This window comes from Anser anser, assembly GCF_964211835.1.
Source record: "Anser anser genome assembly, chromosome: 9".
Lineage (NCBI taxonomy): Eukaryota > Metazoa > Chordata > Aves > Anseriformes > Anatidae > Anser > Anser anser.
Genome location: NC_139729.1, coordinates 22,784,981 through 22,799,924, shown reverse-complemented (window position 1 = coordinate 22,799,924; position 14,944 = coordinate 22,784,981). Strand labels below are relative to the sequence as shown.

Sequence of the window (14,944 nt, the reverse complement as noted above, 5' to 3'; positions counted from 1 at the left end):
GGTCCATGTTTTTGTGTGCATTGTGAACCAACGTACGTGTTCACCCAGGACTGATGTCCAAGTAGGAGCAAACAGGTTATGAACACGGAAGACAAATCCCTAATTAAAACACAAATGCAACACAGCCTGGAAATATCTCTAGTAACATTTTTGACCTGCATCTAATTGGATCCAAACACTGGAATCTACGCTGGATTCTTCTGAAGAAATTTTAAACAGTCCTTCACTGAAGGTTTACTGAGCCACAAAAACAAGGAGGTAAAATGATTTACTCCCACCAAAACTTTTTTTTTTTTCCATATCTTGGCATTATAACTCATCTATATGATTATCAAAGTTGTTCTTTGTGCCTTACAGACATGCAGTGATGTTAGGGAGGCAGGCTTAGACAAACTGACTTTTCAGCCAAGTGCTGCTGTGGATTAATAGAGGGCTAGTAATGGGAGCTGATGGTCATGCAGAGGAAGGTGGAAGGCCCAGAACGGTGAACTGTACTTCTAGGGGATGCAGAGCTATCAACTTCTGCAACATCGCCTCAGTTGAAGTCCACAGAAGGCTTATTTATGGTGACGGTGAGTCCTGAGATGTTCATGTTTACAGTTTTCATCTGTAGAGCTTAGTGATAGAGCTTAGTATATTACCAACCTCCAACTTTCCAAATCTTGAATTTTCTGTCTGGTGAACTATTAAAATGCAGATTAACTAAACTTCAAACAGATTTATTGCAGATGGCTGCTGCAAAATCCTTTTGGATTACCTGCCTCTGGACATCATTTCCTAGAGTGTAGGGGTTCATTAAAGACAGATTTAAATGTGCTAGCTGGGACAAGACCAGCAGGAAGAGTATGTTGAAAATTATTCATATTATTATGCTAGATATAGCGATATAGACTTACCTTTTAGGAACTCTCAAGTTTATCATTTGCAATAATGAATAAGGCATGCCAGCATGCCTTATGTATCATGGCTTTGTTTAAGAGTAAGTGCATTGCACAACCTCTGAGTTACTTGTGGTAGCAAAAGCAGCTTGTGCTTAGAGTGCAAAGAGACAAAACGAGAGCTGCAATGCATGCCCCTCGGTTCTCAGCTGTAGCAGCTCTGTATCTTCCTCTGAGGAGATCCTTGAGAATCAAAGCATAGCTATGAAGCATTTTGTTTTGCTTCTGCTTTCTAACCCATTTCAAAATACAATTAGCCTGAGGTTAGATCTAAGGTTTATTTCATTATGCTTTAAAAAAAATAAAATAAAATAGCAATGTTTAGACTTATATGATTCACTAATTGTGCTGCCACTCGTTTTTTCACAAAGTGGCTTCAAAGCTCTTAAGTTTTTTTGGAGATGTATTTAATCTAAATTTATGCAAGAGCACTGTAATGACTTATTCTTCAGACTACAAGGGGTTTTTAATCACTTTCAACATTTAGCCCCTGATTGGGCAAAGCACTTCAATGTAAGTACTTGGGTGCTCAAACTCCTCGCTGAATCAGGTCTGAGGACTACATGCTGGATTCTTGGTTGCCACAGGTTTTTAAGCAAAGTGGAAGTGCAGCCCTGAGAACAGGCATCATCTTGAAGCCATTTAGCAGATGCACGGTAAATTGGAGCCCTTGACAAGGCTGGCAGTAGTGCTCAAGAAGCAGAAGCCAGGGTCTTTCTTGAGCTCAGCTATCTCCCTGCCTATGTGCTACTTAAATGACACACTCTTGCTCTAGATTTTCTGCACTTACACAAGCTAAATACAGAAGCCCTCCTAAATTGTTTGAAAACGCTTTCCACTTCACATCTCTAAATGTCTTATTCATTATTGCAAATGAGGAACTTTAGAGTATTGTGACAGTGTCAAGCATACAGTCCAAATACTCTTCAGAGGATCCTGATCCAATTTAACTTTGACTTCAGCAAGCACTGGCAGCCGGTTTCGAAATACACCTATTTCCAAGCTGAAGCTGCATATTTCATTGACTTGCCAGAAGAAGCTGCCAAGCACTGAGGAGTTCTCAGCCCTCTAGACTAGACTAAGTTGGCCATAGTCTAACAGATATCTAACATAGTACAAGCTGGCCATAGTCTAACAGATGCATTTCAAATGTTAAAACCTGGTCTCAGCTAATGAAAATTTCGTGCAACAAGGAGTGACACTGGTTTGTTCCTTTGACTAGCACTGACCCTCACACCTGCTTCGACAGTTTTGTATTCAGTGGCTGTGCTGGAAACCAAATTTTCCACCATGTTTCCTTCTAAAATGTGCTCTGCCACTCGTGCAAACAGATGTTTTTGCAGCTACACTTGTGCAGGTTAACAACCACAGTAGTAAAGTGCATGCAGGTTTTAGAGTTTATCCCCCTGAGCTTTCATAAATGCTCTTTTCAGGCTCTAATAGCACTGCTGATGTGTGTGCGCAGGTGTCAGTCGTGTTGAAGTGTGCTCGCAGGCATTCATGGCTGCACAGGATTGATGAGCATGACAACTAGGGGCTTGAACAGCAGGTGCTGAAAAACTACCCTTTTTTCTTCTCATTTTTAGTTTTCTAGAGCTCTTTAACTGACTTCAGAATAATTCAATTATATTACAAATACAGCTACTTTTCATAGCATTATGAGCATGAACAACATGATTGAAGTTTTAATCTCTTGTGGATTGGATCTCACCATCTAAAAAGAAGAAAAGGTTTATTAGAGGCACTTTATAATAATTTATTTTTAATCCTAAGTGACTGCAAAAAGGATTTACTTGCCAAATTCTAAATGGTAAACAACACAAATGCTTTGTATGCTTCTGTGGCCACTTTAAAAGATGCTGCCACAGAACATGATGCATCAAAGTTCAAGAAAAAGCAAATCAATCAGTCCAGACAGTGTTTCAACCTGAAGCCCACTGCCACGCTTGGATGTTTGTTTGCTTTCTGAAAAGGTTGGGAGCAGTTTCTTCTTTGGGTTTGGGAAGATCTACATGACTGGACCCTTCTCTAATGGCTGAGTGACCCCTGGAGAGCCTGAGATCTGTGTTGCTCTGCTTTCAGTGAGAGGAGAGCAGCAGATACATAAATGTCAGTAAGAAGGGACAAGAGCAATTAATCAGAGTAAAATTTGGCAACTTGGTCCCATTATGTAAGGGGTTAAGTTAATTTTGTTGTCTCTGGAAATGAAGGGAGGAATGGAGGGGAGGTTTTCTAGATGCCAGTCTGTGACATAAAATGCAAAAATTCCTCAGAAAAGCCTGACCCTTGCTTCTAAGGCCTTATTGAAATCACATCAACATCCTTTATAAAAATGCCTTTTTCAAGAGAGCTATACGGAGGATCTGAGGCATATTGTACACTCACATCCCAGGTTCTCTAACCTTCTGCAATAATTGGCAGCTAGCCTGCTTCAAGGATAAAATTTATAAAGCAGAGAAAGCCTCCCATATGCTGCCCTTTTAAGGAAAGTCTTCTCATTACTGGAAAGCAGGAGCAGAGTGATGGTAAAATACTATAAGGATCGTTTATCAATCATGCCGTCAGCAATGCTGCAGAAACACAGATCTAGAGAAATTAGGCAGGGAAAAGCTCAATTTTTCATCTTCATCTCTCTGTTGTCCACCAATGCACAACTTTGTGGTGCTTTATGTCTCCTGGCTTTAAAAGTTCAGATCAATGAGGTATGCCACCATTTCCCTCAGGAAACTTTCCCTTATTTATAGCAGTTCTCACAACCAAGAAGTATGTTTGTTTCATGTTCTTATTTTAGTGCTGTTGTGCCTGGTGATAACCTTACGTGGCAACCTGAATAATTCGGACTGTAACATACCCGTAATCCCTAGGGTGGTTTTTGACCAAACGATATTCATTTTACCTTGTATTGTTTACTCAGTTTTTGATCTTTGCCAAAGTCTTCCCCCTTCAGCACCTTATCATTTTTTTTTTTTGTGAGCTTACTCTCATTTCTTTTTCCTCTGTATTCTGGATAAGAAAGACATGCTGCTACACCTGGGTTGCTTAATTCCTATCCACTGCTGAACAAGTGCTGAGCTGCATTTGCAGAAGCAAATCAGTTTTGGCTGCCATATGGCAATGCAAACCTGTGATGGATTTAACTGGGGTAGAAATGGAGAAATCTCAAACATATTGTCCTATCGTTTCTCATTTCTCCTCAGGTTTAGTGGTCTGCATTTTTTCTGAAGCTCATCTTTCTTCACCCTGTTTTTATTCTCTCTGCCTGTATTTTATTTCTGCTGTGTTCTTATGCACCTTCTTATTTTAGTGCCACTGGTTAACTTAACTAATTTTCTTCCTTCTTCCCAATTATTTTTCAGGGCCTAAATTCAAGTACTAAAGCCTTTTTTAATGATGTTCACTTCAACTATGTATCACCAACATATTTCCCCAAAAAAGCTAGATATCAAGAGCACAGTCCATGTGATCTTACGAATTCATCAGATCATGTGTAGGAAGCTGAAAGAATCTGAATAAAAGAAGCAGACAATCATAAGCAAGGAATAAAATTCAATAAACAGCACTCAATAATCTCAAACAAATACAACTGTCAGCTCTATGTTGATGAATCACAGATGTACCTCTCTATTCCCAGCTTCTTGATTTCCCCTTCATGACTTTCGACCCTCTAATTATTGGGAGAGTGAGAGATTTGTTACTTTATACTTCCATCTTTTTTTTATTTCTAGCAAAAGAATAAATACATTCCCAGTCTTCTAATATTTCATTTGTCCTAGAGTTTTCTTCACAGCAAACAGTTGCAGTATTCTGTCTGTGGAATGAAACCTTTTCAGCTTTTATCAGTTTCTCTCTTGTTTAATGGGTTGGAAATTAGCAGTGAACACGAATAGTTAGTTGCTTTGGTCTGTAGTTTAGGAAATTGTAAGAAGAAAAGGAGGCACTTGTGAAGGCTGTCTGCAGACTCAGAACAGTTGTCTTTTTGCTTTTGTAAGTTTTTTTCAGAGTACAAGGCTGAGTAAATCAAAACAAATTCAGTTCAGCAGAAGGCAGTGTTCAAATGCTATAGATTTTGCTTTCCCAGACAAATATTTTGTTTTTCAAAACCTAGTTTTGTGTGAGTGTTCTATATTTTTCCATCAGATTTACTTACACTGATGGTTAGCAATATATAAGGTCTAAGAGGATTTTATATAAGATAGATAACCACACATGGACTACTACATTCTGGTTTTGCTGTTGATTTTTCTTATAGTGCAAATAAGACATTTTTAGGTAGGCATTTGTGCTCTGGTGTGTCATATTAATTGATAAGATTTTGATTTTCTAAGTCATATATAGTGATTTCTAAAGGGTATTGTGACAGTCACACTACACCATAAGATTTTGTTGTTCCTACAGATAAGCCCACTCTATGGAATCATGCATGTAGGATAAATGGGTAGCACGAGTATGGTTGATCAGCATAGGGCCCCCTAACTGTTGTACACAACACAAGAAAATCCAATTAGAACTGCAGGGATTTTTTTTTTCAATCTCTTAATCGGCATTGCAGCACTGCAGATGAATATTATTGCCCACTACTTAAACTTTATTACTCTATTTTTCTGTCTGTAGCCCTTTGCCTTGCCAACCCACCTTGAGGAGATGGCGGGCAGAACCATATAATACTTTTTATGATCTTGGCATCTGCACTGTTTTGTCGCATGAAAGATAAGTACTACTGTGACAAGGAAGAGGTAGCCAGCAACCCTTGGTTTTACAAGCACAATTTGCCCTGCATCCCAGTCACGAGAGCTATTTGATCCTCCTGAACAACACTTCACCCGCCTCTGATGACTGAAAACAGAATTTGCAACTTCTTTTTGAGGCTGATGCTTTGCAGATAGTAGGCAGGATGATCTAGGGCAAAGGAGCAGGTGCTGGCTGCAGCCGAGCCCCGGTGTGCACGGAGGTACAGATTCATTGTGTGACCTTGCATCGAGTCACTTGACTTCCAGTGTTTCAGTTGTACTATAAAATTGACTAAAAGCAGGACTTAAACCAGACACTGCATCCCAGGTAAATAATGTACTTAGAGAAAACATGTAAGAGGAGGGGATTTTGTTTTTATGTCTTAAAATACCTTTCCTGACAGAGAGGGTGGGTTTGGTATGGATGAATAATCTGTTAGCATAAATTACTGTTATTTTCAGTGATGGCTTTCCAGGTATATGTATCAAAGAGTGATACAGTCTGCTTGATTTTATGGTACATTAACTTTGCCAGAGTGCATTTATTATATTTAAAACCTGCTAGGTACCAGCAGTGGGAACAAAGATTGTATAATTATTTTTTCTTTAGCTTGTGGGAAATCAAATGCTTTGAATATAAAAGATTCTAGGGTGAAAAGTTCATTCTGTTCACCCCTCCGTGCTGAGAGGTTAGGCAAAACATAATCTGATTACTAATTTGAAAACAGATGAAAGAAAACAATATATTGATGAAATAACTGCTACTTCCATATCTGCCCTATGTATTATTGGAAGTAGTAAATAGATGCAATAGGTGAGCTGTGAAGCAAATCTTCCATTATTTTGTAATAAGCATCTTCTCCAATCAATTAATCACTTTGGAATAAATAGCTTCAGGGTTTTGATTTTAAAACATATATGCAAGATTGTGCTGCAACAGCAATAAACAGCAGGAAGTGTACCAATGTTCAATCCCTGTTTTAAATGAGGAATGCAGAGTCTATGAAATTAATGAAAATATCTTCATTAAGTTCACTGGCTTCATTGCCTCAAAAAACAATCATCTCTTCTGGAAAGCATTGCAATAACCCCATGAACAAATTCATAGGAAATGACTGATAAAGGTTTGAATTCAGGATGGCTTTTCCATATATATCTTGGATAAATTCAACCTTACATCCCAGCTCTGTCACTTTGTTATCTAAGGTCTCACTTTTACGATAATAATTGTGACTCCTTATTTACTCTGTTTTGTGTACTGGTCTATACCTGTTCTATCTACGTGGGAGAAAAATGCCTGTGTGTGTACTCTGATATGCAGAAAACTGTGATTTTTATTTGTCAGCACTGAAGCTCATTGATCCTGATATATATCAAGGGAAAAAAAAAAAAAGTTAAACTCACCACTACTTTTTGAAAGCAGAGAACAACTTTCTAGTTGTACAACTCCTTCTCCTCCAATTGGGAGAAGATAAGGGAATAAATTATACGTGTGGAAAACGTAGGAAGCCTGAGGTCCCCAAAAAATAGGAAGCCAAAGATTTGCTAAGCACTGGGTGATCTAGATATAGACATATTCCTTGGCTTCGTGAAGTGAGATACAACCCTCAAAACAATTGAGTTAATCAGAAATAGCTTTTAAGTTACCTGGAGCACAGCGAATGCAAAAGTACCAATGAAAATAATGGCCACATAATTACAAATAATGTAAATGGTGTATTGTTCCACACAGGAGTCCAAACAAGTTTGCTTTTCTTATATGTAGATTTTTGACTGTCCAGCTGTAATATTCTTTTACTTGGCATTTTTTATTACATAGCATCTTTTCTATATTTATTTTGATATAGTTCTTGGAAGAAGGACAAAGGTAGAAGGAAACATAAACTCTCCTTGATGGCCAGTTCCAAACAGCTATCAGGAAGTGGCTTACAGCATTAAAGCAAATATTTTTCACACCTTGCACGGCATTATTTGTGTTCAGTCACATGTAGTGTGAGATATTACACCTTGTTGACTACGATGTACACATGTGAAACAATAGCTGGGGCAATGCACAGTAGTATTTAAAAATGGTTTACAAAGAACCAGAGATCAAGATATGTGTTTTAGGTTTTAACACGTATAAGTAATGACACGGAATCTTAATATAAACCATTCAAAGACTTGAGCTAGTACTGAGTGTATTGAATTTAAAAGAAAATATAGAATAATAATAAAAAAAAATAACACAAGGCTTGTTCATATCCACACCTACAGAGCCTGTGATAGCTGGAGATTGACTTATTGACAGCAGAGGGGGGCATGGTTTTGCAGTCTTGGTAATGCTGTTACATAGTCTTCCAAACTTACAGCAATGAGCTGTAATCTTGAACTTCTAGTTTAAGTATCATTCTTCTCAAGTTTCTCTCCTAGAAAGAAACATATTGTCTGAAAATTACTGAGGCTAGTTCTAAACATTAAGGGACATGCTTTGCTTATTTCTTAAATCATATATGACTTTGCCATGAGGATTAGCAAAGGATTTTAAAATTTAGTATTTCGAATTCACGATTCAGCTTCTTTGAATTTGACGAATCATTGAGGAACAAAAGCCACATATACCTTTTTTCTGGAGTTAAACAGCAACGATATACAGAATGATACTAAATGAAACTGCTAGTCATTGAGCCGCTATCTTTCTTTCTGCAGTCGACTCATCACTGCTGTTTTCAGAAGTTAGCAAACTAAAAAAGAGATGAACTTTCTTTCTTCAGTAACTGTCTCATGAGTAAAGAATAAGTACATAACTTACATAACAATACTTTAACTGTCAAGTGATGTTCTACACCATTGAGTACATATATAAAATTATGCACGTCTTATGTTAGAGGCTGAGAAATCATATAAAGATTAATCAAGCCAGCACATCGACTCATTGTATCACACTGATCCTCCACTGAAAACAGCTGGCATTTTGCTAGCAGTACATTGCCAGAAATGGGACATGATTCCATACTGCAGTGTTAGAGATGCCTTTGTTAAATGACGCAATCCTCAAAGTCAGCAGAATTACTGTTGAGTATAAATACATTTTCTGACAAATCTCAAGCACACCAAGAATGCAATCCGTAGCAATCTAGCAGATGCGCTTTACATTCAGTAACTTTTTCAGGACATTGCTTGAGATCTGATGGTAATTACTGATGTGTCATTTGGGGTATGTTGTTGAGCAAAGTCTATTAAAACTCAATTTATTTCATCAGTTAGCACCCAACTTACTTTATATGGTACGTTAAAGCAATATTTTTTCTGGAAGTTCAAAGATGGACATGTGGTGGCTAAAAATATTCAAAACGTACTGGTGTGGAACTTCTCTAGCTATTTCATTGCTTAAGTCTGCCAGCAGCTCTAACTGGAGGAAAAGAACTGCAAGAGAGCTCCACCACAAGGTGTGAATAACCTTATACTACCACCAGGGAGGGGGGAAAAATAAAAATAAAAAATGTTTCTGGCCTTATAGTTCAGAGACTGGTTCAATTCCCTTTTCCACCAGGGCTTTCCTCTGTAATCTTGGCTGTGCCACTGTCCTCTTCTTGCTGTATTTCCTTGTACCTATGAACTGAATATTGCTACTACCTTATTATTCAGGGTGAGGTTAGGAAGAACACTGTGTTTGTATTTGTATTTTGTTCCCTTAACCCTAAAAGAAGCAGATCATGACTGGAATCCCAGAGTAGACCCTGGGGCTCAGGCTTGCAAGACATACAGAGACACCTGACTTGGAGGGGGGAGGAATGGGACGTGTTGTGTAACGAGGTGCAGCAGCTCCAGGAGTATGGGTATCCTTCCTCTCAGTGTGTTTTTTTTTTTTTTTAAACATTCTTTTTTAAGGTTATGATACTGCAACAGCATGGGCAGAAATCTGATCTTTCTTAGACTACTGAAAAACTGTGACTCATGTTCTTTTAATAAACTCATTTTTAATGTCGTTTCACCTTTCTAACTTTAATTTATTTTCCATGTGTTGATTGCATTCCTTTGCATAGAGCATAAGAACACCCTGTTTTGATCTGTGGTGTGGTTTTAAGATGCTTACATAATAAGAAGCATCAAAAATCACCTGTTAATACCTGTAGTCTGCAATCTTTATTTTCAGATGAGATGTTCTTTAGTCCTATGAGTTCATAACTCCCGTCGTCAAGCGATGTACATGAATGAGGTTTAGTGGCCCAGTCCTGGTCTTATTTACTTTCCATAGTGAATAGAACTGCTTAGCCTGGAGTGAAACATTTTTCCCATTGTAAATAACACAGATATCATTGTACTGTCCGTGAAAAAAAAAATGTTTTATCAACAAGCTTTGCATACATAATGTAATCCCTTGAAGGCCCAAATTGTCCGACTTTGCTCCTATTGAGCGTATCTTCCTATACAATAATTTAGTTTGTTTTCAGTTACTTGAGAGGAGAACAGAGCCCTAAGAAATGAACAGTAGTTATCCCAAAAGGGACCTAGTGGGAATGAAAGCTTAAAAGGGTCTACACATTTTAATTCATGCACCATCTGTTTTTTGGAAAATTAGCACAAATTAGATTTTACACCAACTCATCTGAGGCTAAGAAAGTGCCTTTAAAACCTGCAGTATTTGGTTAACTATTAAAAACAAATCAGCACCGTTTTACTTAATGTGTGAATATTGTGCAAATTACTCCACTTTGTTAAGTTACTTTGTAGTAAGTTACAAGAATTGTACTAGAATCCTTATTAATGGCAAAATGGAAAAGTGATGCCTCTGAGCAAGCCACTCTGCCACAACATTTCTTTGTTACTTTATAGAAGTGCTTGACATTCTTGTCCTCTCCTGAGCACTGTTTTGTTATCCGTGACCATTTTGGATAAATTTAGTTCTTCCTCAGGGCTGAGAATTTATTCCCTGTGACCTCTGACTCCTGTTCCTTCTCTCAGATTGGCTGCAACATGTGTTGTAAGCTTCAAGACACTTAGTTTCATCCAAATGTGAACAACTGACAAATTTTACCCTCCCCATAAAATAATCCTTCTACTCAAAGACTGTGTAATTGATTGTCTTGTATCAAAGTATTGCTTTACAATTGTAGAGTTGCTAAAAAAAAAAAAAAAAAAAAAAAGTGTTAGACCCTAAAATACAAGATAGCAGCATGAAATAATTTAGGTTTTGTTGTTTTTATTTTCCTCGCTTTGGTTCTTACCTGGTTCCTATTTTCTTATGGCAAAAGGTGAAACTAGCCATGCTCAATGGGGCTCTTATGCAATGCTCTCCGTCTCCGATTAGGCAGTATTGAATATATGGATTCCTACTGTGAACCAAATATAGAAGCAGTAAATGCAAAGTTAGCATCTTCAACAGCATATTTACCTCAGCTGGACACTGGTTTTCATTCATTTTGTATGTTGCAGAAATCTTTACGTGTAGGGCGATCTCAGTTATTGAGAGCTGGATGGCATATGTGCTTGCATTTGTCTTTTCAAAGATCTCCAGAATCTTACTTCAGCTTCCAGTTATCTCACATACTTAATTATCTGAAACATCAGTAATTCACTGCTACCCATTCAATATTACTTAGTTTAGCCATTTTGTTAATGCTGTGTATTTGATGCAGTATCTATAAATGCACTTACTAATGTCATGCTTTTACATATCCCAAAAGATGAAGTACATGGAATCACTCCCCTGCTTGGTTTGAACCGGCAAGTTTTCATGACTTCACTAGAGTTACTTAGATTTAGAATAGCGGTAAGCCTGCTCCATCTGCAGATCTGTATATGCATATTTTCAGATGATGTAGTAGTAATGCGACTGCAGAGTCGCATGAAAGAATGCAGTGTTGTATGGAAAATGAGAGGTGTGCATTTAGTTGAGGCTGCAGTAGAAAATCTTTTGAAGAATTCTCTCATTGTAACGTAACAGAGGAAAAAAAATTGCCTTTCAGTAACTGAATAAACATTTGAGACTTTACTGGAAACAGTACAGACATTTTTGTTGTGGCAGTTTTTTTGATGAAAGAAGCTGTATTTATTGAAGCCTGAAGATCAACATGCTGATAGCATGTGTCCATGTGTGCCCATGTGTATAAAGTGTGTCTTACGAATACCTTTAACTGGAGGTGTTTTGGCTTTGTTTGTGTGTTATCAAGGTGCTAAATGAAGAGCAAAACTCGGAGTCCTGCAACATTTGTTCTTCTGGTACTCCAGAAGCCTACTTTGAGTCAATCAGTGATTTTTCACAGACGACATTTAATCCATGAGTATAAATTACTTTGCACTCTTATTATGCCTTAATTGAAGTGCACCAATGTGAAATTGCAATAGATGGAGCAGCAGTGATTTTAGCCTCAATTAACTTTGGGTGGATTTTAGTCTCTTTTCCTTCCCTTTCCTTGAACTAGGGACAATTATTTGACATCTTGTATTTATTTAAACTGCTGTTAGAAAATTTAGGGGATTTACATGTGACCAGGTGCTTCAGAAGACCGCTTGGAAGAGATACGCGGGATTTGTATGTATGATTTGTATATTAATATGTATCTATTATGTCCTACTGTTTTGCTTAACAGATAAGCAGTCAGCGGTGGCCAAATCCATCAGGGATTTGCTGGGGTGAAATAGTTTAATAGCATTTTATTTTATTTTTATTTTTTTGTAAATAGTAGTTACTGTCTCTGTAACATTCTCATCCCATTCTTGACTCTTCAATTCCCTTCCTTTAATTTGCAGAATGTTTTTTGCAAAGAAATACAGCATCTTGTCCTATGGAACAGGAAATTTAGATGCAGCAAAAAGCAAAAACTGTACTAGGAGAGGCAGGATGCCATGTGAGAAATGAACAGGCATATGGTGATCCAGTCAATCCTTATTTACTTCATGTTTTGCCAGAACTGATAGATATTTAGCATAGAATTAGATTTGATGCCTCTGTCTAAGTATATACGTTCTTATTGAATGTTTCTGGTGTTCAGCTAATAGCATGGAAAACAGTGTGGGAATCTGGCTAGCACAAGTCTGTGTATGAAGATGATTGTTTTCAACTTATTTTTGTCAAAATTTTCCTTGGTGCCACAAACAGTCTTAAAGTATGTTTGTGTTTGCTAGTAATTGGTTTGTTTTACTTAGTGAATTTTAGCCCCTTAGTTCGTAGTCTACAGACCTTTAGCGGTCTACAAGTATAAGTCAAAAACCCGCTACATTTCTTATTGTAGGACAAGTACCTCTCTCTGGGTAAGAGTGTTAGCACCTCTGCTTTCCTGAACACAAATGGCAGCTGCAGTAACAAGTCATGATGTCTAACCTGATGTGATATAATTATGGAATGAGATCTGCGGTGTTGCAGTGTGCTTCAACATGCCTCACTTTACAAATCAAACTGAAATTGGGTTGCTGCTTTTTCTGCCTTTTTTTTTTTTATCAGAAGTTATTACATGCAGGCTAAGATAGCCATAAATAGCATCTTCAGTAAGACAAATATGCCTGTAGGTATTGAAGGGGACAGAGCATCTTTCTGATCACTGTGCTACTGCTGAATATTGTATTGCAGGAAGGAAACAGTTGTGGGTGTGGTGCTGTAGGTAGGTCAAGGAGTTTGTCAAACAGACTGTCTGTAGAAAGCACAGCAGATTGTTACCATAGGGGTAAAAATATTGCCAAGTGTTCCCAGGGATTTGTTAAGCAATAAAACTGATTGTGTGTCCCCAAGTATATTTCAAAGAGCACAGTGGACATACATATCTTCATACGCATGACAGAACTCCAAGCATAATGTTGATAGTGATTAAATAAGATTAAAAAAGAGAAGAGGAAAGAGAGAGGAAGAGAGAAAGATGCAAGATAGAAAATCTTTATTTCTCATGGTTTCTCAAAACTTATTTAAATTCCCAATATGTTTAAAGTGTCTGTCTGCGCTGCTCAGGCTACAGAAGTTAGATCTTGATTATTTAAGGCTCATATGTTTTTTAGCTCACACATTCAAAAGCAAGGAGGCATTTCTGTGATGATCTGGTATCACATCTACCTGTATTATACTGTTCATAAGACTTTCCTGAATGAAATCTTATCTGAACAGTGATATATTTTTAGAAAGTCTCCAGTTCTGATTTAAAAATGGAAGTGCTATCATACTGAATGCAGTTCTTGGTAAATTGGTCCAATGGTTAATCTTTTCTATTTATTTTCAAATAAGGAGATTTGAGTTCACAGTAAATTAGCACCATAATTTCTGTGTTCTGATTGAAAGATTGCACTTTCAAATAGCTGCTAGGCTTCTAACTAGTGATTTGCATATGCAGTTTTACATGAAGATTTTTGACTTCCCTTTCATCAGCTCGTAGAATATATATTAGCATTGATTGGACCCTCATTGCACATCTCAACACTGTGAAGAAGGATAAAAAATTATGGTGCTGTCCCTCTCAATGGAACTCATAATTATGATTTTCTTATTTCTTAAATATGAAATTTCCCTTCTAGTGAAATTAAATCCATCCTTTCTCTCATCCACATACATATTCAAAACTCTGAAAAACTGAATGATATTACTGAAAACATATACTATTACACAACCAGAATGACCATTATAAAGCAAAGGTGATTTCCAGGCCTGAGCTGGAAAAAGTGGTTTCTGGCATGACAAAATCGATGGAAATTTACAATATAAATGATGCTTTTGCAATCTGAATTTGAACTACATGTAGCTCTAAGTAGCTGCACATATTAAACAGCTCATTATATAGCAAAAACATCTCAAATATATTGGGTACAATGATCTTCAACTACCGTCTGGGCTATCTTGAGAATAATGAACTTGTTTTGACCCAATCTTGAATGAAAATAGAAGGGAGATTTTTTTATGGGCTAATTTTGATATTTAAAAGCTTGCACATTAAGAATATTGGTATTTGTTAACTCTTCGCTATGTCTTGTTACTGTTTGTGGTTTTTGTTTATCTTTTATTTTTATTTATATTGAAAGTGGGAAAGGTGAAAGACCAAAGTAGAGGACAGATATTTGATATGATGTGCTGTGGGCTACATATTTTTTACATATTGTGCTACTTGAAGTAGGGCTAGAACAGCTGTCCACTCAATCCCACTGAAGTCAAGAATCTCTCCCTGAGGGTATCACTTTCTTCCTCTAAGTCAGGAAGTCAAATGATGGCTTTGGCTATGGACTTTTCCATTCTCCCAAGTAGTCTTTCCTTATCATTCGTGGTTTGGCTGAATGTATTTTAATGGATCAGTGTATGTTTGATTTTTATTATTCCACACTTTA

The 14,944-nt window shown here is 37.3% G+C and overlaps 1 protein-coding gene and 1 long non-coding RNA gene across 13 annotated transcripts in view; both read left to right on the top strand.

The window, feature by feature from the left end:
• LOC310904334 overlaps nt 1–12,312 on the top strand; it is a 48,618-nt gene extending 36,306 nt beyond the window's left edge. Inside the window, exon 3 of the long non-coding RNA XR_014588239.1 lies at nt 9,358–12,312. This is a non-coding gene — a long non-coding RNA (uncharacterized lncRNA). The remainder of the gene's footprint in view (nt 1–9,357) is intronic.
• The window catches only part of NLGN1 (neuroligin 1), a 383,440-nt gene that overhangs the window by 350,538 nt on the left and 17,958 nt on the right, over nt 1–14,944 (top strand). The window lies entirely within an intron of this gene.